Source organism: Microcebus murinus, chromosome 15, assembly GCF_040939455.1.
Source record: "Microcebus murinus isolate Inina chromosome 15, M.murinus_Inina_mat1.0, whole genome shotgun sequence".
Taxonomy (NCBI): domain Eukaryota; kingdom Metazoa; phylum Chordata; class Mammalia; order Primates; family Cheirogaleidae; genus Microcebus; species Microcebus murinus.
Genome location: NC_134118.1, coordinates 63,966,608 through 63,993,772, shown reverse-complemented (window position 1 = coordinate 63,993,772; position 27,165 = coordinate 63,966,608). Strand labels below are relative to the sequence as shown.

The 27,165-nt window shown below is 40.3% G+C and overlaps 1 protein-coding gene across 3 annotated transcripts in view; it reads left to right on the top strand.

Moving 5' to 3' along the window:
• STOX2 (storkhead box 2) overlaps nucleotides 1-27,165 on the top strand; it is a 101,497-nt gene that overhangs the window by 29,173 nt on the left and 45,159 nt on the right. The window contains exon 1 of one of the 3 annotated variants that reach the window (XM_012784978.3): nucleotides 879-27,165. This exon is cut by the window's right edge and continues 17,506 nt beyond it. The exons of the other annotated variants lie outside the window; for them this stretch is intronic. The gene's annotated coding sequence lies outside the window, so the exon portion shown is untranslated. Of the gene's footprint in view, nucleotides 1-878 lie in introns of those variants that run through there. 3 annotated transcript variants of the gene reach the window in all.

Here is a 27,165-nt window from a genome sequence, read left to right as displayed (position 1 = left end):
ACCATTATCTTGGAGACAACATTCTGCCTAATTTTAGGATGACTGTTTTGAAATGCATTTTAGAATTTTTTTCTAGCCTTGAACAGATAACATCAGTTGTTATATGACACCATTTCTGATTTAAAATGTCCATCTTTTTGTAGGCTGCTAATGAAAATAAAAATTTTATGAAATAAAAAAATTTTTTCTTTAGGTGAATAATTTTAAAAAATGCAAGGCATGTGATAAAATTGATCAAAAGAGTCAGCTCCTTGGTATATGCTGAGTAGAAGACTGTTTTCAGATTTTGGACTTGTGAAAGCTATCAATAATTAACCAGGTGATTTGGGTTTTTAAGTGATTAGTAAGAAACATGATCATTTTGTGAGTTGGACCCAAGGAGGGTGACATGTTAGTTTCCCAGGGCTGCTGTGACAGAGTATCATAAACTGGGTGGCTTACAACCACCAGAAATTTATTCTTTCATAGTTCTGAAGGCCAGAAGTCAAGGTGTTGGACCTAGGAGAGAGTCCTTCCCTCCACCTTCCAAATTCTGGTGGTCCCAGGTGTTCTTTTTTTTTTTTAATTATTTTTTTTTATTTTGGTATATTATGGGGGTACAGATTTTAAGGTTTCAATAAATGCCCATTACCCCCCCTCCCCCCAAAAGTCTGAGTCTCCATCATGACCATCCCCCAGATGGTGCACATCTCACTCACTATGTATGTATATACCCGCCCCCCTCCCCCCTCCCACCTGCCCAATACCCTATTACTGTAGCACCTATGTGTCCACTTAGGTGCTACTCAGTTAATACCAGTTTGCTGGAGAATATATCTGGTGCTTGTTTTTCCATTCTTGGGATACTTCACTTAGTAGTATGGGTTCCAGCTTGTTCTTTAAAGCTTGTGGCTGCATCACTCCAACCTCTGCACCTGTCTTCACATGGCGTTTTCCTCTGTGTCTTCTCCTCTTCTCTTCATTGGATTTAGGGCCCACTGGGTAGTCCAGGATGATCTTCTCATCTTGAGATCCTTCACTTAATCTCATCTGCCAAGACCCTTTCCCCAGTAAGCCACATTCACAGGTTGAGGGGTTTAGGATTTAGATGGGGGCCACCAGTCAACGCACTGTAGATGGTGACATATATTTTAGAATTGCTCTTTCTTGAGTATTATGCATAATGTACTCTGTCACTGGCGGGGCGGAGGCTGTGGTAAAGTGCGGAGTGCCAGGGTTGGTGCAGGCAGTCCTAGATCTACATTCAGGCGCTGGTGTTCTCCTAGCCCTGTGACCTGGGGCATGTTTCTCAGTTTTCTTATCTGGAAAATTACATCGTGGTGAAGAGATGTCAAATTCTTCAAAATTCTGAACAGTGTGATATAGATACATCAGGAGTGATCATAATTACAGTATTTCCTTATTTGAAGGTGTACATAGTGATCATTTCTGAAATCAAGGTGCCCCTTGACATCAGTCACTGGTTCCCTGGCTTTGTTGGTTCCTAGAATCTTTCAAGCCCCAGTCATTTTTTTCATGGAATTACTAGGGCAAAAGAAATATCTAATTGTTCTATTTACTCATTAATAAGACCCAAGCGACTAAATGGATATTTATGTGCTATCAACTTAGTAACAAATTTAAAAAATACTTTATTCTTAAGTAAGTCCATTTACTCAGGAGAGGTGTGCACTGCATACTGGCGCTCTGAGCACTGCAGAATTTCTTAGACCTGGGAATTACATGGAGAACAGCCACCCTTATTCCTGCTCCACACTGATTTTTGCACAATACTGCTTTTTATCACAGCAACCACCAAAAAAACCAGCTTCACCAGATGTTGTCATCAAAAGGAATGTAGCGCAATCTATTAATAATTTGAAACTCTAAGATAACCTAGGTTGGTTGCATGATGACAGAGGTCAAATATTGTTTTCTGAGTTGGTTGTACTAAATTTACCCTCCAATCAGCAGTGTTTGAAAGACTGACTTCCTTTAAAAACTTCTTAGTCCTGGCCTGGCAGCTTACGCTTGTAATCCCAGCAATTTGGGAGGCTGAGGCGGGAAGATTGCTTGAGTTCAAGGCTGCAGTGAGCTGTGATCGCTGCACTTCAGCCTGGGCAATAGAGCAAGACTCTGTCTCCAAACAAACAAACAAAAATTTATCTAGTACTCATTGGACTAAATATTTTATACATTATATTTTAGTATAAACCTATGGCTCCTTATAAATTTCCAAACTCACTTATTTTAATGTTTAAAACTTTTATTTAACAATTCCAATTGCATAAAATAATTATGGAACAAATACTTGTTGATAAATAAAACATTCAGGTGACACAAAGTTTGCCGTGTATTTTTGATCTGTTATGGCTAACCAACCACTTTTTATGAAATAAGCTCAGATCTACCTTCTTTTACATAGGCTAGAGATAAGGGTGATGAGTTAGTGAAAAAAATTAGGTAATCTTTAGTTTATCTTTTCATGTACCAAATTAGTCTACAAACTGAGTAGACTGAATTATGGATTCCATTGTGCTGATAGAGTATGACTAATAGGTATTTGTTCATCATAATCATTTGTACTCATTCTTCTGGTTCTTCTACTGTTCAGTTCTTTCATTCATTCAAAAAATATTTCTAGTATTTGTGCATAGGTTGGGAGGTGTAGATACCTACTAAGTATACTGGGCATACGGTGATAAGCAAGGTGGAAGTCACATTATGTGCTCAAAGTACTTAGCACAGTGTCTGGCACATAGTAAGTCATTAGCAAATGGCAGATGGAATTAGTGCTAATAATATTAAGTTTATGTGTTGTGCATTAAAAAATGCCACTGGAAGAAACACAGATATGAAATGTAAATGAATTGATTGTGAATTTTTTATTGTACACCTTGGTTAGAGAGAGAATGCAAGATTTCTCTATGACGAGACAATAATGGTTCTCCTATTGACATTTGTCACGTCAACATGCCTGGCAACCTACTATTGCTCTTCAGCTGTTAGATTCCCCATGTGTTGAAGGGTCTGTCCTCAACCCATTAAAAAATACGGATGGTCCTCAGGGGTATTTAATACATCAAAGGCGTTTAAAACCCTCAAGGATTAGTAAGTAATTAGCCTTCATGCCTAATGTGTAAACAGCAGAGGCATCTTTGATTTTGGCTCATTCAATGCAATCTTAATGTTAACAGCTCTGAGATCTACAGCCAACAGTTGAATAAACTTTGACACTGAGAACATACATGTCAACAAAGGTACAATCCAATTTACTATTGATTGATCAACCAGCTCATTTCCTTTTAGTTTAGACATTTGTAGAACAGTTATCTTATACATTTGTACTATACATACATGCAAAGCTTTTTGTTTTTAAAAAACAGGAAAACAAAAATTTTGAAAAACCCACATCATTGTAGAACATTTATGACTCGCCCCATGGAACCAGACTTCTGGTTGTTGGATCTGGGCTCCGTCAGTACTGACGGATCGCTGAGAATCTTCTGATTCTTCTGAGCTCCTATCTATGAGATACTTATACTTCCCCCTTTCATTTTTATAACCTTTGTACACAAACATGTTGTCCTCCAGCTCCCCTTCAATTATATCTTCCCTTCCTTAAAAAGAAGTCATTCCTTATTGCATAATTTACATAATTTTTAGGCACTCCCAAAAGAGATAAAAGAGCTCTGATTGGTAAAATGTGGGCTTACTACTGTTTCAGTTTCAGAAAACACATGGCAGTCAGGACCTTTGTGGAACTGAAAAGCCAGAACATATAGGAGAACACAGAGATCACATTTATAAAGATTTTTTTTTTTTGTCATGTGGTTTTAAAACACCTCTTTTTTTAATGGTGTGAAATCAATTCTTATGGCCCTGAAATTAGAAGTCTTTATTATCATTGTCATTAAATAGTTTCATTTTATGAAGAAAAAGGCCTTTGTTTCTGTGTTGCTGTGGAAGCATTGCTTATCAGTTCATCTTATAGCTGGAACTTTGAATTCCAATTCTGGCAGTGGTGAGTTTTCAACTTTACTAGAATGTGTGAATCTGGGATGCAGTCAACTTTCAGAGTGGCAGTACAAAAGAAACAGATTCCAAATTTAGCAAGATTTGTTAAGCCAGATGAAAGTTTAGATGGGAAGAGAACCCTGATCTTTCATCATTAAATGTATTTACTCTTTTAACTGGCATTGGTTATAGGTATAGGATATTATGGGACAATGACCCTGTGTTTGCATACTTGACAGTCCTCTTCATGAGCAGGACCAGTCGCTGGTTGTTCAGTTGTTAAACTCAGCTAAAGCAGGGAAACATTTTTCAAAAATCTAAAACATTTTATTTTATCTGAAAACACCTTTCTTACGTAGAGCCAAGGACTCCTCTTTGTGTATAAGTTTGCATAGTTTTTCTTAACTAAATTATACCTATTATATATCATCTATGATTTCCAGTTCCGTTTCTATAAAGAGGGATGAAAACAAGTAATTTATTAAAGCTGAGTGATAGGTACCTGGGAGTTTAAGATACTGTGGTGCTAACATTTGAATGTATTTGAGATTCTCCATGGTAAAAATATTTTAAAAATAAAAATATAAAGAAATAAAGTGGCCAAGAATTTAAAACATATGATGAGAACTAGAAATGCACAATCATTTTTGAGTTTTATGATTTTTAAAAAATCTAACCAGGGACACCACCCCTGTGTAGCTACTAGTGAACATTATGCTAAGTGTGATGGATTCAAAGGTGTCCCATGCAGAAGACAGACATGTAAATCTAAAAAAATAAATTACATTTTCATAAATGTTGTGAATGTATATATAGAGAGGAGAGAACTAATTCTTCCTAGGAAGTTGGAGAAAATTCACAAAGCAAATCAGGATAAAATAGTAGTTACATATCAGTTCATCAAAGTGACTTCTTTCATAAAAATTTTATTTATTTATTTATTTCAGCCTATTACAGGGGTACAAATGTTTAGGTTACATATATTGCCTTTGCCCCACCCAAGTCAGAGCTTGAAGCATGTCTATCTTTCAGGTAGTGCACACCACACCTGTAAGGTGTGAATATACCCATCCCCTCCTCCCCGCTCCCACCTGCGCACATCCCATGAATATTACTACTTTATGTGCATGTAAATATTGATCAGTTAATACCAATTTGATAGTGAGTACATGTGGTGCTTGTTTTTCCATTCTTGTGATACTTCACTGAGAATGGGCTCTAGCTCTATGCAGGATAATACAAGAGGTGTATCATTAATCATCATTGTTTTTTTGTGGTTGAGTAGAACTCCATGGTATCCATATACCACATTTTATTAATCCACTCATGTATTGATGGGCCCTTGGGTTGTTTCCATATCTTTGCAATTGTGAATTGTGCTGTATAAACATTCTAGTGCAGATGTCTTTTTTATAGACTGTCTTTTGTTCCTTTGGGTAGATGCCCAGTAATGGGACTGCTGGATCAAATGGTAGTTCTACTTTTAGCTCTTTGAGGTATCTCCATATTACTTTCCACAGAGCTTGTACTAGTTTGCAGTCCCACCAGCAGTGTATGAGTGTTCCTATCTCTCTATATCCTTGCCAACATTTATAGTTTTGGGACTTTTTTATACAACTCATTCTCATGGGAGTTAGGTGATAGTGGTTTTGATTTGTATTTCCCTGATGATAAGAGATGTTGATCACTTTTTGATATGTTTGTTGGCCATTAGTCTGTCTTCTTTTAAAAAGTTTCTGTTCATATTCTTTGATCCTCTCAAAAGATGCAGAAAAAACATTCAATAAAATTTAACACTCTTTTATGATAAGAACACTTAACAAAATAGGCATAGACAGGACTTACCTAAAAATGATAAAAGCCATATATGACAAACCCACAGCTGACATCATACTGAATGGGGAAAAATTGAAAGCATTCCCACTTAGAAAGGGAACCAGACAAGTTTGCCCTCTATCACCACTTCTATCCAACATGGTGCTAGAAGTCCTAGCCAGAGAAATCAGACAAGAGAAGGAAATCAAGGACATCTGAATGGGGGTAGAAGAGGTCAAACTATTGCTCTTTGCTGATGATATGATCTTATATCTAGAAAACCCCAAAGATCCTTCCATGAGACTACTAGAATCGATAAACAAATACAGCAAAGTCTTAGGTTACAAAATCAATGAACAGAAATCAGTAGCATTCCCATATGCCAACAACAGTCAAACCGAGAACCAAATCAAAGACCCAATAGCTTTCACAATGGCAACAAAGAAAATAAAATACCTAGGAATATGTTTAACTAAGGAGGTGAAAGACCTCTACAGGGAGAACTATGAAACACTGAGGAAGGAAATAGCAGAGAATGTGAACAGGTGGAAAACTGTACCATGCTCGTGGGTCAGCAGAGTGAACATTGTTAAAACGTTTCTACTACCCAAAGTGACCTACAGATTCAGTGTAATCCCTATTAAGGTATCAACATTATTTTTCACAGATCTAGAAGAAATAATTCTATGCTTCGTGTGGAACCAGAGAAGACCCCGTATAGTAAAAGCAATCTTAAGCAAAAAGAGCAAATTGGGAGGCATCTATTTATCAAACTTTAAGCTATACTACAAGGCCATAGTAACTAAAACAGCATGATATTGGCACAAGAACAGAGACATTGACCAATGGAGCAGAACTGAGAAACCAGATATAAAACCATCCTCATACAGCCATCTAATCTTTGACAAAGCAGACAAAAATATACACTGGGGAAAAGAATCCTTATTCAATAAATGGTGCTGGGAAAATTGGATAGCCACATGTAGAAGACTGAAACAGGATCCGCACCTCTCACAAAAATCAACTCTTGGTGAATAAGAGACTTATACCTAAGGCATAAAACTATAAGAATTGTAGTAGAAAATGTTGGAAAAACTCTTCTAGACATTGGCCTAAGGAAAGAATTTATGAAGAAGACCCCAAAGGCAATCACAGCAACAACAAATATGAATAAATGGGACCTGATCAAATTATAAAACTTATGCACAGCCAAGGAAACTATCATGAGAGCAAACAGACAACCTACAGAATGGGAGAAAATATTCACATGATACACATCCGATAAAGGGCTGATAACTAGAATCTATATATAGAACTCAGGAAAACCAGCAAGAAAAAAATCAAACGACCCCATTAAAAAGTGGGCAAAGTGACTTCTTGATTACCGGTTGATTAGAATGATTTGTTTAATGGGCTTCATAATAGTAAGTGGTTTTGTCCTTTAGGTTTTATAGGTCATTTCCAAGTTCAAGTTGCATCTGTACTTTGAGCCAACGTTAGTTGTGCTGAAGTTGGTTTGGATGGGCGCGAGTTGCTATGAATGCCTGTAGGTCTGCATTTAAAAACAGAACCTATAGCATTTCTCCAGAGAAAAAGTTTTGTGAAAACAAAGAAGGTTCCGTTTTCTTGGGGGATTATGAATGTTGCAAAGGGTTGAGGAAATCCATTTGGCATAGTACAGCAAAGTTGTTTTACATCCCTGAAATCAAAGCACACCATTTGAGTGAGGGCTAAAGGACGCTGGTAATTTAGGTTCTGACTGAGACTTTCGGAAATGCTGTCTTGTCCTCATTCCGTGTGTTCTTTTATCTTCGGTTTGTTTTGCTGGGGTGCATCATTTCCTCTCTCCTTGCTAGGAACTGTAGTCATCTTCTCCTCCTCTAGAATATATTTCTTTAAGCTGTTTTAAAAACTTCAGTCATGAAATGCTTAACGGTGTAAATCTGAATAAAACCATTTAGAATGTAGTGCACAGCTCCCTTAGGACCACAGTTTTTTAAATGAAACAATTTAAAATATTTTCTATGTAAATGGGTACTCAGGGTAAATGATTTTGGAAAGGAAGCAGTAATGTTTCCTAGGTATATCTGGTCTGGTTCTAAAACAAATAAATACAAGTACTGGCTGAATTCAAGGTAACAAACACTTTTTCATTGTTTCAGATCACCTCTCTGTCTTACATAAAATAACAGTAAAACATAGTGCTTAAAATCGTGGGCTTTTGAGTCAGGCTGACTTGATTCCAAGTTCTGAGTTTATTTGTTGTGTGACGTTGGGTAATTTACATGTCCTTTTTTAGCATCGACCTCCTCATTTGTGAAATGGCTATTGTGATAATAACTGCTTCAGAGATGAGGATTAAGTGAGATTACGTATGTGAAAAGTGCCAAGCACACAGGAAGAACTTAATAGAAGTACCGTCGTCCCTGAGCGCCCAGGAGGAGGTTGGTTCTAGGAATTACATGGATACCAAAATTGGAGGCCCTTCTATATCTGTGGGTTCTGCACTGTGGACTCCACCAACCATGGATCCAAAATATTTGGAAAGCAATTGAGCTTAAGCCCATTATCCAAAGTGAGGTGACACAAGATCAGAAAAATGGGCTCCACATGTACTCGCCATCACATTGGTACTGACTGATTATCATTATGGTGCTCAAAGGGTGGTGGTGGTCACCAGAGATTTGGGGGAGTGGGGGGATAGACCCACATCTGAGGGATGCAGCGAACAGTGTGGAGGGGAAGGGCATACCTCTAACCTTTGCTAAATAAAGGCAAAGTTATAAAATCTAACCAAAATGTTATATATATATATATATATATATATATAAACATTTATCAGGTGTCGGGCAGGTGGGGGTTAGGGGATGGGTTTATATATATACATTATAAGTGCATTGTGCATTGTCGGGGGCCTGGACACGCTTGAAGTTCTGACTTGGGGGAGGGAAGGTAATAGCAATGTATGTAACCTTAACATTTGTACCCCCTTATTATGCTGAAATAAAAATAATTGCATCTATAGCAAACATGTACAGACTTTTTTCCTTGTCATGATCCCCTAAACAATGTAGTACAACTATTTACATAGCATTTACATTGCATTCGGTATTACGCATAATCTGGAGATGATTTAAAGTGTACAGGAGGATGTGAATAGGTTATGTGGAAATACGACACCATTTTATATCAGAGACTTGAGCATCCCTGGATTTTGGTCCTGGAACCAACCCCAATCTGATAGCGAGGGATGACTGTATTTGCATATAACCTCCACACATCCTCCTGTAAACTTTAAATCATCTTTAGATATACTTAAAATACCTAGTACAATGTAAATGCTATGTAACTAGTTGTTATACTGTATTTTTAAAATTTGTATTCTTTTTATTGTTGTATTGTTATTTTTTATTGTTTGAGTTTTTTCCCCAATATTTGCAATCCATGGTTGGTTGGGTCTGCAGATATAGTACCCACAGATTCGGAGGGCTGACCATGCCCTTGGCATTTACTGGTTTATTAGGTGTGTAGTTTGGGGGGGGGGCGGAGCTGTCTTTTGCTTCTCATACAATGCAAGTCCCAAAATACGCACCGTTGTGTCGACTCTCTGGTTATACACAGACCTCCCCTCTTCTACTAGTTGTATACGTTATTCCGCTTCTTTTTGTGCTTCTGTTTCTCTGTCTGTATGAAGTGAATTATAATAGTACTGTCCCGTTAGCTTGTTGGGAAAATTAAGTAATGGTTGCCTTATGGATCAGTACTCAATAGGTGTTCGTTCTGTTTTTCTGTTATGCTTTTTCTCTGCTTAGAAACGTTCCCCTCCCTCCTTCCTGAGGACTCCTTCCTGTCACCTTTCTGTTGTCTGTGTCAGGGCTCTCCCATCACAGCAGAAGTGTTCCTCCTCTGTGTCCCGGTACAGTTTCCCATACACCGATATTATTGCACTTGGCGTATCGTGTTATAAATTGACTTTTGACTTGAATCGGTGCTATCCTAAGTTGTTATCACAAGGCTTCATTCTTGCAAACTTATGGTTAAGGGTAAGTAGAGAGAGATGTTTGACAAGTATGTGGAGCCTCATTTCCTTTCAAAAAGGAGAAGCCAACAGACTATTTTTAGGTCCCACGTTTATGCTTTGTCCCTGAACTGATACGTAGCACTTCAAAATTGGCAGGTGGGGCGTTTCCCAATTCAGCTTCACATGGCTGTTAGTTCAACACATAGTTTGGGGAATAATCTCTAGGGAGGGGTCCAGGTGTTCCTGGGGCTGTTGCTCTGACTGTGTAGCCGCTGGACAAGCTGTTAGCTTATTAACACTTTATTTTTAAAATTGTAGCAATGAGACCTAACTTACTGTGTTACTATTATGATTACATGAGAGAACATGTTAAGTACTGTCTCTGGAACTTAGATGGTGCTAACTAAATCTTGGATCTTTTCTTCTCCTTGCCCCTAATTTATCCATTGCTGAAACAAAGATGCTGATTTTTATCTTAGAGATCTTAAGAAAAGTAATAAGTGATATCCACTAAAGTTCCACGCAGCAGTGGCATTGTGTTAGTTTTGATCATTGTTTTGGGTGTTCTTATGGAGAAATTGAAGTTATTGGTATCAGAGTTGGGGTGAAACAGCGTTCACAGCTGCCAATCAGACCCAGAGATCAAGCATGACAGAAAGAGGAGGAAACTTAAAGTAGAAGGAGAGAAGGAGATACCAGAGGTAATCGCAAGCCATAAAATCTCAGGAGGCAAATTGCTAAACAAATATTCACATAGGCATATTTTAAAGCAAACACAATATTAATTTTCCAAACATGGAAATTCAAAGGTTATCATTTTCCTTCTGTTGTTCTTGATCCTTAAATTTTAAGAAACTGCCATTACAGTCCTCATATTTTAGGTATGTGATTTGCTGTACTTTCTTAATTTTAATACCAATATATTTTAGATTCACAAGATATTTTTTTAATCATATTTTTTATCGAGCACTTGTTGTTTCAAGCTGGCGGTCTCATACCTGTAGAAGTTTAGCCAAATCATATTTAAATTTTGTGCTTTCACGTGGATGGAGATGTTCCATGCCTTTCAGCATTTATGTCTCACCTCTAGCTGGGTTGCCTCTCCCCACTCCTCTCTCATAGTGTCCCTCTGAGGGTTAAGGTCTCCTCCTTACAGTTAATACCTGGAATTAAAAGTCATAAAGTTTTTATTTTAGCCGTGCTCTTCTCATCATTGGATAGCATTTTTATTATATTTGATTAATGTGCTACCTGCATTGTACTCTTACTAGATTACATTGCTATTTCAGAGAAGAGGCAGCCAAAGCTGAAATATTTTTTGGTTTTTATTTCTCCAGGTAGATTAAGACATTTAGTTTGTTCATTTATTCATTCTGCACGTGGTCTTGGCGGCTTATTGTGAGCCTGGCAATGTCTAGGTCTGGGATTATTTGAGGATATGTGTACTCTGATGAGCAGACTTGAAAGGGCCCCAGTTTAGTGGGAGAGAGAGAGAGAATCAAACATGAGGGAAAGGAAACACTGGGCTGTTGGGAAGTTCAGAAGAAGGGCTCATGTCCTGGGCAGGACGCCCCCGGGGCGAGCAGTGTGAAGGCTACAGATGGGCAGCAGAAAGCAGCCTGGAGCCCAGGGTGGCTGGAGCGCCTGGGGAGGTCTTGGAAGGCGGGATGCAGAGAAGACTCCAGTGCCCCAAGGAGCCACTGGGAGGCCTCACTGGGGAAGTGGCTCTGCGTGGCGGAGATGGGGTGGCACGGAGCGGGCGGTCAGGCACGCCGCAGTGCATGAGACCTGGGCCCCTGCGGAAGCAACAGTGTGCTGGGGGCACCGGCCCAGGAAAGGGGCAGCCGCGTGCGGCCGAGCAGCCTGCAGAAAGCCTCCTGGGGGCCGATGTCGGGAGCTCAGAGCTGGGTGGGAGGTGGGAACTCCTGCTGAAAGGTGCAGTTAGAGATGTTCGCTGGGGTCTGAGCAGAAAGATCCAGCATCCACTGCCCCGGGTGAAAAAGCTGATTGTTTCATAAGAAGGGTGAGGGGGGATCCCCTCGGGGGTGGCACCAGTTGAGGCACTTTAGGAACTTGTTCCTCCTGCAGGAAGGAATCGGGGTGACAGCAGCGGGAAGAGGAGCCAGACTGGGGAAAGGATGTCGCTGTAGCTGCCTCTGCACAGCTGTTTTTCATCCATGATTTAGAGGAAAGAGTCTCTTATCCAGTGTTTAGTAGATGAGTGACTGTCTTTACTGTCCATCGCTTCCCCTGTAACCCTTTGTAGTTTTCTCACATTAAAGCAGTTTTGTTTTCTGTGAGATAAACAGCATTGGACTTCCAGACTGTCTCTCTCACAAATCTCCAGTACAGAAGGAATGTATTTATGAGTTTTCTCAAAAGGCAAGAGAAGCAAGTGAATGTACAATAATCCAAGTCATGCATATTTCAGAACAGGAACGCGGCTGTAGAACCCACGTACTACTTTTTTAAAAGAGGTGCTCTAAAAGAGGTCTTATGATGTAGATGTTTTTGTTTTTTTTTAATTTGTATAATTTTAGTGGGTACCAGTGCAGTTTGGACACATGTATATATTGCATTGTGGTGAAGTCTGGGCTTTGGTGTAACTGCCACCCAAATAATGTACATTGTACCTGTTGAGGAATTTCTCATCCCTCACTGCCTCCCACCCTCCCACTCTTCCGAGTCTCCAGTGTCTGTTATTCCACACTCTATGTCCATGAGTACACGCTGTTTAGCTTCCAATTACAAGTGAGAACATGCAGTATTTGATTTTCTGTTTCTGAGTTATTTCACTGAAGATAATGGCCTCCAATTCCATCCATGTTGCTGCAAAAGACATGATTTTGTTCTTTTTTTCTGGCCGAGTAGTATTTTATGGTGTATATATACCACCTTTTCTTTACCCAGTCATTCGCTCATGGACACTTGGGTTGATTCCATCTATTGGCTGTTGTGAATAGTGCTACAATAAATACATGAGTGCAGGTATCTGATTGATACAGACTGTTATATATACTGTTAAAACCATAACACATCTCATTTCACAAATTAGCCAGGATTCATAGTGTTCTTCTTCTTCTTCTTCTTTTTTTTTTTTTGAGACAGAGTCTCGCTTTGATGCCCAGGCTAGAGTGAGTGCCGTGGCATCAGCCTAGCTCACAGCAACCTCAAACTCCTGGGCTCAAGCGATCCTGCTGCCTCAGCCTCCCAAGTAGCTGGGACTACAGGCATGCGCCACCAAGCCTGGCTAATTTTTTCTGTATGTATTAGTTGGCCAATTAATTTCTATTTTTAGTAGAGACAAGGTCTCGCTCTTGCTCAGGCTGGTTTTGAACTCCTGACCTCGAGCAATTCACCCGCCTCAGTCTCCCAGAGTTGCTAGGATTACAGGCGTGAGCCAGCGCTCCTGGCCCATAGTGTTCTTCTAAAGAAAAGAGTAAAGAATCTATTACTGAGTTTACTTCTGTTCTAAAACTTTATTGCAGTTTTTTCTTGATTCTGAATTATTTGAAATCAATGATCTGATCGCTTTCAAAAGTATATATAGATCTCACCAATGTATATTAGATTCCTTTTCACAAAAGTAATTTAGTTAGGGGAGTTTTCTATTAAGTAATATTTCCTCTGTAAAAATTTGAGCGCTTTAAACATTGTCAGAATAATTGGGGTAAACCGAAAAGGAATTTAAACAGCTGTGAGATAGGAGGAGCAGACTCACAGTTTCTTCATCTTGACACTCTTGAAACCTACGACGGTGGCTCCCAGGGTGTTTGTGGAGCAGCAAGCAACTTTATGACACATGGGCCTCTTGGAAAAAAAAAGAGGTCCATGCCAAATTAGTTTGGGAAATGCTGGATTAAACAAAATTAAACCATTTTCTTCACTGTAGGACTGCTTAGAGTCTTAAATATGCAAATGAAAGTGGGGATTCTCCCAAAAGGGGTATGAAGCATAGTATTTCCCAGACTGATTTGACCACAAAACTTTATTTTTTAAAGAAGCATTTTTTGGGACGAGTGTCTTTTTAGTTCACTTTAGAAATGCTAGTCCTCGTGCAGGGTGGGCTGGTGGTGATGGCAAGTGGGGTATTGGGAGCGTATCTGCTAGCCCCTACCCTGTGGTTCCTTCGTGACCCTGCATTCTGTGGCCTGCTCTTTGCCACCTTCTGCCCCACTCCCTGGAGGCCCTGGAGGGCAATGGCTGTCTCTTGTTCAAGTTGTACCTCCATGGCCAGCCCGAGGCCCCACTCAACTTGATTGAGCATTTTTTCCGTGCCACCTGCTATTATGAGGTATGTATTATTATCATGCCCATTTTACAGATGAGGAAACTAAGACACTGGGTAGTTAAAAACTTGCCCCAAGTCCTACAGCTAGTGTGTGAGGGAGCCAGAAGGGTGGTTCTCATCAATGTTTGCTAAGTGAATGACTGAAATTTGTTATACTCTTGCATAACTAGCATTCTAACCTCTAATTTTCATAAGAGGTATTTAAAAGTAGTTTCATGTTGACAGATAGCTCCCTTTGTACCCATTAAGGCAGGCGTCCTCAAACTATGGCCCGCAGGCCACATGCCGCCCGCCTAGGACATTTATCCGGCCCACTGGGTGTTTTTGCCGGGCTGCCTGTCCTGCTTAGCAGCCGACTCGTCCCGGGCCCACAGTGCGCACTCTCCAACGGTCTGAGGGACAGTGAACTGGCCCCCCTGTTTAAAAAGTTTGAGGACCCCTGCATTAAGGTAAACCTCATAGTAGCTCTTGCTAAAAACTAATTTCCATGATTAATGTTTGTTTATTTTTTAATCACATGAGAAAGATAGAAACTGAACGGACTTTCACCACGGCACCGTGGAGCGCTTCTTGCCACAGTGCAGGGCCCATGGGAGGGCTCCATAAAGGTCTGACTAGTGGACTGATTTCTGCCCTACCCAAGCCTGTGCTTTTGTTTTGTTTTCATAATTTTCACTTTTACAAAGTTAATTATGTACATAGTTTAAGAAGTCAAATAATGCAACTATTATTGTAAATACACTCAACATACAACACCCCCCCATTAAGTATAATGGAAGACACCAGTCACCTGACACCCCACCCCACCCCACTTGCTGATTTCCACTCCTCAGAGGCTTTTCCTTCAACTCTTTTAGTTTTTTCTTTGGTATTTATCTGATTTCTTAATCGTGTGCTTGTAATGCATTATCTTGATGTTACTTTGAGATGCTGTCATTTGTCATTCTACAAGGGCAAATGAAATTTAGCTTCCTTAGACACTAACTTCCTTTCCCTTTGTCTTCCCGGTGTAGTTATGGGAGAATTTAAAGCTAAATCAATAATCAATGTTCATATTATGATGACTATGGAATTTTTTTTTTTTTTGAGACAGAGTCTCGCTTTGTTGCCCAGGCTAGAGTGAGTGCCATGGCGTCAAGCCTTGCTCACAGCAACCTCAAACTCCTGGGCTCAAGTGATCCTTCTGCCTCAGCCTCCCAAGTAGCTGGGACTGCAGGCATGTGCCACCATGCCCGGCTCATTTTTTCTATATATATTAGTTGGCCAATTAATTTCTTTCTATTTATAGTAGAGACGGGGTCTCGCTCTTGCTCAGGCTGGTTTGGAACTCCTAACCTCGAGCAATCCCCCCGCCTTGGCCTCCCAGAGCGCTAGGATTACAGGCGTGAGCCACCGGGCCCGGCTCATTTTTTCTATATATATTAGTTGGCCAATGAATTTCTTTCTATTTATAGTAGAGACGGGGTCTCCCTCTTGCTCAGGCTGGTTTCGAACTCCTGACCTCGAGCAATCTGCCCGCCTCGGCCTCCCAGAGTGCTAGGATTACAGGCGTGATCCACCATGCCTGGCCAGACTATGGAATTTTTATTCTTTGAGGGACCACGTATTGCACTATGAAGATATTTACTTTCCTTATACAACCATTTGTTTTGCCTGGGATTGGTGATTGCCTTTTTTTTTAATTGCATAGTTTTTAAAAAATACATCTTTAATTTTCTCCTCAATGCTGCATCAGATGTGCCAGATACCTACCAGTATTTTTTCCCTGAATGATTGAGTATCTCAAGTAATCTGTCTGTTTTCCTCCTTTCTTGGAGACTTTCCTTGTTCTGCTCTGATCTGGATTAACTGCTTTCTAGGCTGGCTGTTATCTGAGAGTTTTCTTCTCACTACCCCTGTGTTGGATTCACTGTTTTCTAGGCCCCATGTCTTCCTGCTCCTTGGTTTACTTCCTTATTGTGCTGGGCACCCATCTCTAGTAGCTTCCTGGGAATATTATTTTTAGGGATTTGGGAGAGAGTCCTTCTACTCTGTGCTTTGTCTCTACTTTAAAGTTCCTTTTCTAGTTTTTGCTGCGTTTTGATCTATAGAAGCACTAACGTGCGGTTTGGAAGTTCTGCGGGAGGTGGGGCTTAACCCCTTTTGGACCTTCCTGCAGAGTGATCTGCCCAGGGTATCTCGGGTCCTTCCTCTTGGAGCAGTCGGTTTCCCCAGAAGAGTCTACCAGTCTCCACTGCACCAGCGTTCTAGAAGAGGAGAAAGGTGTGCGATTTTTCACATAATCCCATTTCATTCCGTACCTGATTTCCCCCTCAGCTACGCTTCGTGTCCTGAAGTTAACACCTTGTCTGGTTGAACCTCTCCAGAATGTAAAATTTCTGTCATTTGCCTGAGTTAAGAAGTAGCTGTATTCAATACAGGAGTAGGGCTGAGTGTTTTTATAAAGTTTTTCAAGTAATAGTTCTGTTTTCAGTCTTGTTCTACACCTTACCTTTAACAAAACCTGAATTCTGGAGACATTCCCTCATTCTTTTCTCCCTCAAGCTTTGAATTTATTTCTTGCAAAACAAAACTTACAAAATACATGAAACAAACACCAGTATACTCTCCACCTAGATTTATTAATGGTTAACATTTTGCCACATTTGTTGGATCTATCTATCTATTCTATATTTTATCTTTTTTTGTTTTTTTTTTTTGAGACAGGGTCTCAGTCTGTTGCCCAGGCTGGAGTGCCAGTGGCATGATCACAGCTCACTGCAGCCTGGAAATCCTGGTCTCAAGTGATCCTCCTGCTTCAGCCTCCCAAGTAGCTGAGACTACAGGTGCACACCACCACACATGGCTAATTTTTTTTAAAAAGAAATTATTTTGTAGAGACGGGATCTCACTAGGTTGCTTAGGCTGGTCTCAAACTCCTGGGCTCAGGATCCTCCCACCTCAACCTCCCAAAGTGCTGGGATTCTATCATCTAATGTCTTCTGTATCATTTGATAGTAGTTGAAAACATCATGATTCTTCACTCCTAAATATTTTAGGGGTACATTTCCCCAAAACCAGGACTTTCTCTTACATAATAAAACTAAAATTACCAAATTCAGAAAGATGATTGTAGATATAATACTATTTCTAATATATAATTTATATTTAAATTTTTCCTGTTGTGCCAATGACATCCTTTATAGCTGTTTTTTTTTTCTTTCTTATTTTTTAATTCTAAACTCTAAGGATCACATGTTATATTTAGTCACATGTCTTCAGTTTCTTTTAATATAAAACAGTTTTCCAGCCTCCTTTTTGTCTTTTAGGATGTTGACCTTTTTGAACATTACGGGTCAGGTGTTTCACAGAATGTTTCTCAATTTGAAGTCTGATTATTTCTTCATGGTTAAATTTAGACTAAGCATTTTTTTTTTTTGGCAAGACTACCATTAATACACAGGTTGTGTTGTGTTCTTTTCATGCATAGTATTAGGAGGCACATGGTGGCGCTTTGTCTCATTGGTGATACCAAGTTTGAACATTTGGTTATGGTAGTATCAGCCTGGTTTCTCCATTGTCTTTTTGCTTTTTGTAATTAAAAATAATCTATTTGTTTATGTTTTGAGACTATATGAATAGCTTGTTTTCCAACAACCTTTTACCCTATGGTTTTATCATGCATCAATAACTCTTGCTGTAACCACTTATTACAATGGTAGTTGCAAATGTGATATTCCAATTCTATACTTCCTTCTAAAGTTATGCATTGGCATCATTTGTTTAAAAAGAAAAACAAGCCCTGTCCTTTCCTGCATGCCCTGTAATTTTTCATTTGTTTTTGTATCACAATGGTCTCATGGATTCTTTTTCTATTATTCAAGGGGTAGTAGTCTTTTGCAGACATGCTATTTGTATTCCACTTGTTCCCAATTTGGCCAAAGAAACCTCTTCAATCTTATTCCCTGTGTCTTTTGAGGTGTCCCCATCCCTTTTTGAGCTTTTTCTTGCTTTCTGGGACAAAAAGATGTTCCAGGTTCACCTGTGCTTTTTGTGCCTAGGACCTATACATGAGAATCAATTTTTTCTCTAAGGCACCCTGGTTTCTTTTTTTTTTTGAGACAGAGTCTCACTTTGTCGCCCAGGCTAGAGTGAGTGCCATGGCGTCAGCCTAGCTCACAGCAACCTCAAACTCCTGGGCTCAAGCAATCCTCCTGCATCCCAAGTAGCTGGGACTACAGGCATGTGCCACCAAGCCCAGCTAATTTTTTCTATATATGTATTAGTTGGCCAATTAATTTCTTTCTATTTATAGTAGAGACGGGGTCTCACTCTTGCTCAGGCTAGTTTCGAACTCCTGACCTGGAGCAATCCGCCCGCCTCGGCCTCCCAGAGTGCTAGGATTACAGGCGTGAGCCACCACGCCCGGCCTAACCCTGGTTTCTTTTAGTGGGGAATGGTATTTAGAACCCAAGATTCTGAATGCTATAGGGCTCTTTGCTACTGTGGTGGCGTTGCCTCTAGAGATTTTCAGTGGACAGAACTAGGACTTATGTCTATATTCATTTTCTAAAAAGCAGGCATTAATAGTGGTATCACTGGACTCTCTTTTCCTTTCCCCATTACTAATTTTCTCATTCACACCATGTATACAAAATTATTTCAGAATTGCTACGCCCACACCACCGTCCATGGTTGGCTTTTCCTCTTGTATATGTATTTAAACTTTCTTCACTGTCTTAATTCAGCTACCTCTCATCCATCTGCTTTTCCAGCTTCCACGATTATTTGATAATTTCATGTGTTTTCGTCTTCCCTCTCATTCTCTTCTTTCTTATTCCTCCTACTATCATCATAGTGGGCGTTCCAGGCACTGTTTGCAGTCTGCCATGTTTAACTGGGAGCCGCATCCCAGATCTCCATCTGTTGGTTATTTGAGGTCAGAAGACAGGGAGGAAGTAAACAATATTTACCTCTAATACCCAAAATAGCTCTGTCCATCATCTTGGCCTCACTTTCCCAGGCCTGCATTCCTTCCACACCCCTCACAGACAAATCAGAGCTCTGAACATCTTCCTCGAAGTTTCTAACTCTCAGTGGATGGGACTTCTTTTCAGTGGTATTTGGTGGTAGAACTGAAAGTTCAGGTATGCAGGCAGTTTTGCAGAGAACAGAACCAGTCTGTCTGATTATATATTTGCATTGTGCTTGAGGACTGAATGCTACAAATCAGACAGTCCTGGATTATTTCAGACTGAGAACAATTAGTAGACCCAACCTGGGAGGAAGCAGAAGCCATACCACCTCTCCAAGCCTGTTTTTGATATCTTTTAATTGAAATTGGTATAGACTTCTCTCGTTAGCTGTAACATTTAGACTTTCAGAACCACTTTGTTGTCTCTTGCCTCTGCTTATTTACAATGAACATTGTTTCCATTTTTAATTTTCTTTCTATTCTGTTAAATATGTTACCTGGAAGGAGGAAATACCAAGAGAAATCTTTACCTTAGAATTCTAAGAATGCCAGGGGTATCAACTCCTGTTTTAAAGGTATAACTCAAGGTATTAGGGGAGTTTTCAAAAAGGTGATGTGTGTGAGACAGCCATCATCTCTGAAACAGTTTGGGAGGTTTAATTTATTTCTCTGTGCTTTGGTAAACAAAAGCTGGCATTTTCTTTTCATGGGTTTTCAACTGCAAGGCTATCGTTTGTTTCCGCCCTTCCTCAGCCGTGTTGCATTTTGGTGGTCAAATCTAAAACATGTGTCAGATTCACAGGCATGCTTTTTGCCAGGAACCTCTTTTAACACTTGCCATATTGGCAGTTTTTACAGGATCTTCTGTCTGTGCTTTATTTATTTATTTACTCTGCTTGCATTATGGAATTATGGGTAAAGCTGCTTTAAATCAGAATTGTGTTAAATAAAAATATTAAAAGAATATTTTGACCAACAATAATGCACACATTTCAACATAAATAATCAATGCTGAATTGGCTTCTAGATTTCAAAACAGGAAGAACATCTTTAGTGATGTTCATGGTTTGGTTTTGCTTTGCTGCAGATTAGGTTTAGCGACAAATTCCATCTGGCTGGAGCTACATGCAGACTCTCTATTGATTGGTTATATTGGGACTTCATGGGAGTGTCCTTCAATTTGCTTTTCCCCGCATTTTTAAAAGCGCCATTGGAAAAAAAAAATGAAGATAGAAAAGAAAAAAAGGACCCTGCATTGTTTCAGTGTGCGTCCAACATGCAAAACATAGTTCTAAATTTTTAATTAGCTAAGTGAGTGGTGAAAAGGAAAAGTAATATAACAAGCCTCGGTGAGCAGCTGGGATGTGTTGCCATGACGACAAGTTCAGCAGGCTGCCAGCGAGCATGTCAATGGGTAATATTGGGAGAGGGCTTTGAAACAGTGCCTGCTAGCCACAATGTGATTGGTCACGCCTCTGTTGTCTTTGTGTGAACCGGTGCATGCTGGGTAAGACCTAGAGTGAATGCTCAGCTTGTCTCAAGGCTGCAATGAGGTAATGCTTCTGAATCTTTGGGGATTATGAGCTCCTGCCTCCAAAAGACTGCAGTCTAGAGTGTTTTCATTCCAATTTGCGTTAATTACTGACTATAACATGTTAGGAAGTTTTACAGCTGCCTTTATTCAATCTTTTATATGTGCATGTGTATATTATAGATAACTTAACACGTGTGTATGCTGCATATAGAATCTCAAGCGTATTCTAAAAAAAGAGCTAACCCTCCATATTAGTCATTCTGCTCAGAGTCAACATTTCATTTGATTGCTGGCATCAGTGACAATATCTGTTGGTGGATAAATGATATATTAAAGTGCATTTACGTTGGGTAAGCAAACTTGTTCATTTCTAGAGAATATTTTGGCATTGATTACTTTTTAAAGTCTTTTATCTATGATAAGTCTTTATAATAGGCATAAAGGGGGTTGTAAAGAGTGTCGGATTTGCTTGGTCAGTAGGTTTAGTTCATTTTTAGATTCCTTGAAATTGGCCGGTTTATATCCTCATATTGATCTTATAGTCTTTCATTAATTGAACATAATATCTGACTCCTCCAAAATTATTTGCTGAATTATGCCTTGACAGTTTAAACTTAAAGCTGTAAAGGGAAGCTGTATTTCGAGATGCAAAGATGTAGAAATGTTTATGGGTGGTTTGTGAGACAAATACATCAAGGTGCTGATGTCACAGAGACACATGAGCTAAATCTCTGAGCCCTAATCCTGATTCTCTGGGACACAGTGACTTGGATTCTCTCCAGGGTTTCGTCGGTGGTTGGAGGATGTTTTACCACATTCATAAATAGTAACCTAGTGCCCTGGAGAGGTTAGGGCAGCATCTCCAGCCATGCTGTGTGTGACTGTGGGGGAGGGAAGTGGCAGGAGGCTGAGCTGGACAGTCTGATTCATGGTGTCACAAATGGGAAGCATGTGAACTAGCTTTTGGACAGAGCTGGCCAAGCTGTCATATTGCCACCCTGTTGTATTTACCTTGCAAACAGTTCTTAAAAATTTTATAAGCCCTTAAAGGTATAAACAAAGAATAAAAACACCTTGAACGACAGGGAGTGCTCTCTGCTGCTGCTGCCGCATAGCACAGCGAACTCTGCCAGCTACCTGGCTTTATTTGAGGTCAGGCCACCGGCATGGGTTGAAACTCGATGATCGCCCAGCCCGACTATCTCCATTCATGAAACACAAGGCCACGCGGTAAGAGTTAGTGGCCCGTCTTGCTATGCACCACACTTTCTTTAAATTCTTCTAAAGAATTTAAAGCGTGGTTTATTTTCAGTCATCAGTATGGCTTGTTTGTATGTCTTTGTAAAGAAAGACCTTACCAAAGATAGATAAATGTGATAGTATATCTAGGTTTTAAATAATTGGATCAAAGTGCTTGTGGCAAGAATAGGATGTTGGGTTGTGACTTTCACCAGCATGTTGATTCTGTGTAGGGGCACAAATGCCAGAACCAAACGGCCTGGACTTAGACATGAATGGAGAGACCCTTAAGGTAGGCTGGAGTCCTTTGTCTAAAACAAAGCAGGAAGCAGTGACCTGGTGAAGAAAAATCCACCTGTTGATAAGACTGGCACTTTTTCTCTTAAAACATTTTAATGTTCTGTTACCTTCCTATCCCTGGGGGATAGGTTAATTGTATAATTTCAAATCTCAAGCATGCTTTGTTAATTTAAACAATTTTTAGGTTCATTATTGATTCAGAGTTTGCATGAGATTGGATTCTCTCTAATGCAGTCCAGTTGTTATGGGCAGGATTTGTTACCTTTGTTGCCTGGCGGGCTGTAAAGCTTACCTTACTTTAAAATTTAGAAATCCTATTTACTAATACTCATAGGAAGGCATCTTTATTTCGTATAACTATATGCTAACTTGTTTTCTTCATCAGGTAGCAAAATTCTAGTCTTTTATGTTTAGGTAGTTTAGTAGTAGGTCTCTGCAGATCAGATTATGATATGGCAAAATCTTCATTATGAAGTCATTTTAGAGCACTTAACACGTGCAAAATTAATATGTTAAAGATTAAGTAAAAGAAAAGGTAAAGAAAGGTTCTGTTTAATTTACTATGTTTCACAAGCTTTTTATTATTTTGAAAGCCCCCTTAAAGAGGAGCAATTGCAAGTTCCAACTAGCATGAGTCATTATATCCTGTGACAGGTTCCACCATAAATGACTTGTGATTGATGTGAAGCCTGATGCTTGGAGATTAATGGCAGATGCAGTATTGTAGTGTTTCTCTTTCATCACAAATATTATCCAGTGAAGCTGGTAGCTTAGCAAAGGACTTTGCTCAGAATAATTGCGATTGATTCATACCGATGGTCTGTAAAGTTTTTAAAAATATGACCCTGTGGGGAAGTCTAGGGAAAAACAATGTGCTTTTAGATAATTTGATGGGTTCAAGAAATTAAAAAATACTTTTCTTTAAAAATACATGCTTTACAAACGAATATCGAGCCCACAACATTTATAAAAGAGGGTTTATTGAACAGTGGAAGTGAAAGTTTTTGTGGGAAAAGCAAAACTTTAAAAGAAGAATAAAATCAGGATCTCTGGAAAGTAGAATATTTTCTACTTTCTACTCTAGAAAGAGTATTGAAGCTTTGTAATGAGACACAATCTTAATTGTTCTACACTTATTTGATGTAACTTTTGGTCACTTACTCTAAGGTGATCCTTCTCCCACTTCACTGGTGACAGAAGTCAGTGCCCCCATGTACAGATGTGGGGATGGTCCAGTGTGCACACCTGGATCTTTACCATTAAGGATGTTCCTTCACGTGGAAACGTGAGGACCAGCGCGGCTTTGTTACCCCCAATAAGAAACACATGGTCTCTATTCTCATGGACTTTATTATGACATAAAAAGTTGCATTTGTATAGCACTTAAGTTTATTAATAAGCTGCTGTTAAATAATTTTTTAAGTGACAAATTATTATAATAGGGAACTCAGTGCTAAATGTTGATTTCATCTCTTTTAGAATGTTAGATTATTTCTAACATGATAAACCTTCTAATATGCTAATTCAGAATTTTAAGAATTGAAACAGGGACTTGTCTGAAATGTCCTTCTGTTCCATTTAATTCACTAGAAAACCCTTTATGCAGAGCGGATTTCCTGGTCGACTTAACAGCACTGGAAAATACACCAGGGGGAGTGTCTGCTTTAGAGACTAACCCTTGCTAGTCACTTCAGGCCTTCAGATGGGGTTGCTAAGTCATATTCAAATGCTATGCTTAGAAAGGACTAATTTTCAGATCTTTGTGACCTAGAATCACCTTTAATATGGTGTGTTTTTACACATCGTTTGGTTTTAATACATCAAATCCTCTTGTATTTGGAGCTAATGTTATTTAGATGGACCAGGGGTCCTCCAACTTTTTAAACAGGGGGCCAGTTCACTGTCCCTCAGACGGTTGGAGAGTGCAGCACACATTCCACCCATGCGCACTGTGGGCCCCGGACGAGTTGGCTGCTAAGCAGGACAGGCAGCGGCGGCAAAAACACCCGGTGGGCCAGATAAATGTCCTCAGCGTGCCGCATGCAGCCCGTGGGCCACAGTTTGAGGACGCCTGAGATGGACTATGTGGTGAGGTTGTGTATAATACATAATGCTGGAGTAGCACATGCTGTCTTTACCACTTACCCATGTTTATCTTGAGTTGATAGTTTGTTACTTGTAGGTAGATGGTGCTATGTCTTTGTTGTGGTCATAGTACCTAGTACAGTGCTAAGTTTAAAATAGGTACCGATACATTTATTTAGTTGCAAAAAAAACTGGTAGCTTTTTGTGTGGAAAAGTTATGCATAGTTACCCTTGGCCTTAGAAACAGGAAATGGAAGGGCTCTGTGCAGCCTTAGACATGTTATCTGATGAATTTTCTTATCATCACATAGCGTTTCTCATCTGTACCCATTTCCCCTTTCGATCAACCTAAAACTCTTAGCCTTCAAATTTGAAATTGCAATAAAAAAGAAATATTATGGTTGAATTTAAATCAAAGCAATTATTATACCATGCAGATGTAATTTTTAACCACTCATTGTGACAGTGGGGTCCGCATTTTCTTGGTGAGGGTGCTGTGGACTGGCGACAAGCGCATAGGTTTGGGATATTGGACAGAACCACATTTGAATCCTGAGGCACTGTTTATCTGCCGGGAGACATAGAACAATTAGTCTTAGCTCTTCAAATGAGGATTCCACCGACATTGCAGAGGTGTAGTAGTTTAGGCAACCTACATAGAGTATCTGACGCGTAGTACCTGCCATGCATAGGTGCTCAATAAATGTTAGTACTCGTTATCTCCTGTTTGCATGTGACTGCTAAAATGACCAAATTCCTTTAGCTTTACTGAGATATCTTCCCTGATGGTTCAAGAGGAGGTGATTTATTGTTCATCTCTGCAGAGTTATTCTAGAGGTCATTTTTCTGATACGATTGGAAAATGTTATCACCTGTATTTACGTGATATCCTCAGTTCCATCGGCTCAAACATAGGGATGCAGTTGGTAGCAGCAGATCTAAAGCATTAGGGGTTTGTTGCTGGAGAGCCAACAGGGGCACGGAAGGCGCATCAGGTCTGAAGCTAACTCTGGCAGTTATGTGTAGGGTGGATGGGAGGAGCCGGCAAGAGGCTTTTCCAGTAGCCCAGGTGAAAACCGCAGAGGCAGGTTCCGGCCAGCAGCGCAGTGGAAGAAAAGGAACAGATTCAGAGACATCTATATGTCGAGTAGACTGGCTCTGTGGGCTGTTCATATTAAGAGGGAAGGCAAGTGGGGTGGTTAGTGAAGGAAAGACAGGAATCCTGCATTCACGGGTCACGTGACTGCCTCGATGGTGGTGCTACAGTATAAAGTAGGAGATAGAAGGGGTGGCAGGATTTATGGGATAGGTAACAGATTCGGCTTTGGGCATGCTAGCTGAGGCCCTGGGACATCTAGCTGGAATCATCTGCTAAGCAGAGAGAGAGAGGCAGGGAGAGGGTGGGCCTGGCAGTCAGGGAGAGTTACAGGACAGAGAGGGAGGCCTGGCCCTCCGCTCCATGTGGCTGAGGTTGCGGCTGAGCCGTGGGCGGGAGTGCCCCTGGGGGGGGCGCAGCTGGGGGGGAGAGGAGGGCTGTACGGAGCCCTTGTGAGTGCTCCTTGGAGAGGCGAGAAGAGAAACCAGCCTTAGGAAGGGGAAACTCAAACCCTAGATGTGAATTTAGAATCCAGATTGCATTTTAGTGATTTACGCGTGATGAGTTTTCCCCAAAGAAATCGCTAAGTTAACCATCCGGAACCGAATAGCCCAAACTGGAGAGAACCACAGGCCCCTAACTCCGTTCTTCTGCATCTGATGGACAGATGGATGGGCCTCCCGAGCCCACGGAGACCCCCGTCCCCAGTGTCATCACACTGACCCCTCCAGCCGCGCCTCGTCCCGGGCCTTCCCAGTGGCGGTCACAACTCCAGCCCCGCCCCGCGCTGGCGCTGGCCTCCATGCGACCAAGAGTGCCGTAGGCGGCTGTGGGAAATAGAAGAAGATGCTCAACACTCAAAGTGGAGGCGTAGAATTAAAAACAGTTTTCACCCATCTTTCACATGAGTGCTTAAGTAAGTTATAATTAGAGAGAATGACCTAGGACACATGTGGAAATTGGGACTTAATCTTCTGGGCGCTTTTCAGAGCTATTAAAACAAGCAAATTGTTCTCTACTTCGTTGAATACCACTGCTTCAAAACTTTCTTTCTTTTCCTTGATGTAACCCTATCCATGTCTTAGCTGTTATTGCAACTGCAACTCTGGCCAAGTTACCTAACTCTCTTGGATTTCATTCATACAGTGGAGATAATAGTATCTATGTCATAAGGTTCGTGTGAGAAAGAAATGGCCTGGCCTGTGGAAAGCCCCTTTGACGATGCTCCGTGGACATTGGCAGTCCATAAGGAAGGTGTTGTCATTGTTATTAATAGGAGGCGGGAGGGGAGAAATGCCCGCGGTACTGGGTAGGCCGTAGAAGTGAGAGGAAAGTGGTTAAACACAATGAGGGGAGTGCACACGAGTGAAAATGTTTACCGTCAGAAAAGTGAATGGTGCAAGAGGAAGAAAGGGGGAACGTGATAGCATGTCGTGTCTTTAAGGGTGAATGAAAGAAGGGTGAGACGATGCTAGAACACACACTGGCCACCTGGTGGTGTCCACACCTGAGAGTTGGGTGTTTGGCACTTGAGGTATCCTTAACTTAGATAATTGGTTGAGCGCTCTGCGCTCTAATTATTTGTTTTGTTTTTAGTTTTCTGAAATTAGATGTCGTTGGATTGTAGGGTGTTGTAAAGATGGTGACACTAGGGAGGAAAGTAGTTACAACTCTGTATTGGCTTAGAAAGATGATCAACTTTGGATTGTGAAAAATATGTGGAAAAGTATGGAGATGTTAAAAATTATGAACCAATGATTTCATTGCTAATCTTGAAAAAGGAATATGAATGTCCATTTTTTAAGAGCAGGAGATGAAATGAAGAAGACAAAGC